We start from the raw sequence: 3,971 nt of genomic DNA on the forward strand, positions 1-3,971 counted from the left end.
CCGTAGTGAACTTATATCAGATATACTCGGTCAATCGGTGGATTTGATATCTTCGAACCGTTGAGCTTTGTTGTATACCTAGACAATATAAGTCACACAATCAACCCTTAACCATCTATGGGTCTCACAGTTGTGTTCATTTCAGCCATGAACACCGCCTGGTTTCATGAGTGCTTAGAGAATGGGCCATCACTTTCATTCCCCTTGAAGAGGCTTACATTTCACACTCACATAGGTGATTTCTAAATGTGTAATCCTAAGCGTGTAATTCTATAGACACACTATCTGGTCATATCCTGTTAAACTTAGCAAATCATAAAAAGTTGTAAGCTTTATTGACTCATCAAAAAGCCTTAACGCTTTACCTCGATTTCTGAAAATTGTCTTCATCACGAGAATGGGTTGAGTTATTTGACAATGTTGAACCATCATTCAAAACTTTTTTTGATCTCTTTGAACCTAGCTTGGGATCTCCAGTCTTCTAGGTAGAGTTACTGCCATGATGACTTGTCCTAGGCCTTTACCCCATTCCCTTTGATGATCTTTCAACTGCCTCTCTAGATAGGCCTTTTGTAAGTGGATCCAACATGTTATCCCTTGACTATACATAGTCAATAGTGATAACATCACTAGATAGTATTTGTCTAACAGTATTGTGTCTCCGTCGTATGTGACGAGATTTTTCATTATACATAACGCTCCCTGCCCTTCCTATCGCCGCTTGACTATCACAATGTATACATATAGGTACCAAAGGTTTGGGACAAAATGGAATATCTTCCAAGAAATTCCGAAGCCATTCAGCTTCTTCACCGGCCTTACCTAAAGCTATGAATTCAGATTCCATTGTAGAACAGGTGATGCATGTTTGGATGATTTCCAGGACACTGCTCCATCCCCAATTGTGAATATCCACTCGTGGATTTAACATCAGTTGATCTGGTGATCCAATTTGCATCACTATATCCCTCAATCACGGAGGGATATTTGTAATAATGCAAAGCATAATTTTGGGTATGTTTCAGATACCCCAAAACTCATTTCATTACCATCCAATGTATTTGATTGGGATTACATGTACACCGACTCAGTTGCTAATAGCACATGCTATATCTGGTCGCGTACAATTCATCATATACATCAAACTTCCGAATACTCTTACATAGTCCAGTTGTGAGTCACTTTCACCTTCATTCTTTTAAAGTGCATAACTCACGTCAATTGGAGTCTTGGAAATTTTGAAATTCAAATACTGGAATTTGTCAAGTACTTTTTCAGTGTAATGAGACTGTAATAATGCTAGACCTTGTGGAGTCTTGTGAATTTTGATTCCTAAGATCACATCAGAAATTCCTAAGTCTTTTATGTCGAATTTGCTAGCCAACATGCGCTTCGTAGCATTTATATCTATTATATTTTTGCTCATTATCAACATATAAACAAACAATGACTTCTTGACCTGAAGTGTTTTTAATATAAACACATTTGTCATACTCGTTGATTTTAAACCCACTTGCCAATATTGTTTGGTCAAATTTGACATGCTATTGTTTGGGTGCTTGTCTAAGTCCATAAAGCGACTTAACAAGTTTGCACACTTTTTTTTCTTTACCCAGAACCACAAAACCCTCAGGTTGTTCCATGTAAATATCTTCCTCTAATTCTCCATTTAAGAAATATGTTTTAACATCCATTTGATGGATTTCAAGATCATACACGGCCGCCGGTGCCACTAACACCCTAATAGATGTTATCCTCGTTACCGGCGAGTAAGTGTCAAAGTAATCAATGCCTTCCTTTTGTCTATAACCTTTGACAACAATTCTTGCCTTATAGCCATCAACTTTTATTTTCCATTAAAGACCCATTTCGAACCTAAAGGCTTATTTCCTGGAGGAAGATCAACCAATTCCCTTGTATGGTTATCCAAAATTGATTGAATCTCACTATTGATTGCATCTTTCCAAAATGCTAAATCTGAAGATGACACAACTGCTTTAAAAGTTTGAGGCTCATTCTCAAGCAAGAATGTCACAAATTCTGGTCCAAAGGAAGTAGACGTTCATTGACATTTGCTACGCCTTGGATCTTCTTCACGTGGAGTATTTTCCTTTGGTTCTTCCCGGGTTTGTTTAGGTCTTTCACTTAACGACTCGCATTCAGTTTTATACGATAGATGCTTTCAAAAAATTTAGCATTATCTGATTCAATTACCGTATTAACATGAATTTCGGGATTATCAGATTTATGAACCAAAAATCGAAATGCTTTACTATTTGTAGCATATCCAATAAAAACACAATCTACAGTTTTTGGTCCAATTTTGTCCCTTTTGGGTAAAGGAACTTGTACCTTTGTTAGACATCCCCACACTTTGAACTATTTCAAGTTGGGTTTTTTTTCTTTCCATTATGGAATAGATTGTGTTTTGCTATGGGGTACTCTGTTGAGTATTCAGTTAGCTGTAAGGATAGCTTCCCCCCACAAACTCTATGGTAATCCGGAACTTATTAATAAAGAATTCATCATTTTCTTTAGTGTCCGATTTTTCCTTTCTGCAATTCTATTGGATTGAGGTGTGTAGGGGGCAGTAGTTTGATGGATAATTCCATATTCCGAACATATTTCTGCAAACGGAGATTAATATTCTCCACCCCTATCACTTCTAATCATTTTAATCTTTTTATTCAATTGATTCTCCACTTCATTCTTGTATTGCTTAAATGCTTCAATTGCTTCATCCTTACTACTAAGCAAATAAACATAACAATATCGAGTGCAATCATCAATAAAAGTTATAAAATACTTTTTCCCACCTCGAGATGGTGTTGACTTCATATCGTAAATGTCAGTATGGATTATGTCTAAAGGATTTGAATTCATTTCAACAGACTTATAAGGATGTTTTATAAACTTAGATCAACACATAGTTGACATTTTGATTTATTACACTCGAATTTAGGCAATATTCTAAATTAATTAACTTCGTAAGGTTTTGTAATTGACATGTCCTAGACGAATATACCATAAATCATTTGACTCAAATAAATAAGAAGAAGCTGAAATTTTATTCATACTGTCAACAACCATTACAATGAGTTTGAAAAGGCCCTCTGTGAGGTAGCCCTTTTCAACATATATTTTATTCTTGTTTAGAACAACTTTATCAGATACAAATACACATTTAAATCCATTCTTAACAAGTAAAGAAGTAGAAACTAAATTTTTCCTAATAGTAGGAGCATGAAGAACGTTGTTGAGCGTTAACACCTTGCCGGAATGACCTTCAGGAATATCCCATAACCTTCAATCTTGGATGTTGCAGTATTTTCCATGGAAAGCTCTTCTTCGGGACCAACAGTAGAGTAAGTCGCAAATGCTTCTTTGACAGCACAAACATGTCGAATGGCTCCAGAGTTAATCCACCACTCCTTCGGATTTCCAACTAGGTTGCATTCCGAAAGAATTGCACATAGATCATTAATGCTATCGTTCTTCTCCACTATATTGGCATGTCCCTCTTTCTTATCCTTTTTGGGGAGACGACAATTAGGGGCTTTGTGACCAGCTTTTCCACAATTGTAGCAGTTGCCCTTGAATTTCTTTTTGTTCTGCTCCTTAGTCTGTCCAGAAGACCACTTCCTCTTCTTACTTTTTGGAGCAGCCTCCTTAACGATACTAGCTCCCATAATCGTTGAATTTCCACGAGACTTCTTCTCGGATGTTTTGTTGTTTTCCTCAATCTTGAGATGAATCACAAGATCTTCCAACTTCATTTCTTTGCGCTTGTGCTTAAGATAATTTTTGAAATCTCTCCACGAAGGAGGATATTTTCAATCATTGCAGCCACGTGAAATGCTTCATTCACGACTATAGCTTCAGTAATAAGCTCGTGAAAAATAAGTTGAAGTTCTTGAACTTGGGTACCAACGGTTTTGCTGTCTATCATTTTATAGTCTAGAAACTTGGCA

The sequence above is a fragment of the Nicotiana attenuata genome, unplaced genomic scaffold (assembly GCF_001879085.1).
Source record: "Nicotiana attenuata strain UT unplaced genomic scaffold, NIATTr2, whole genome shotgun sequence".
Taxonomy (NCBI): Eukaryota; Viridiplantae; Streptophyta; class Magnoliopsida; order Solanales; family Solanaceae; genus Nicotiana; species Nicotiana attenuata.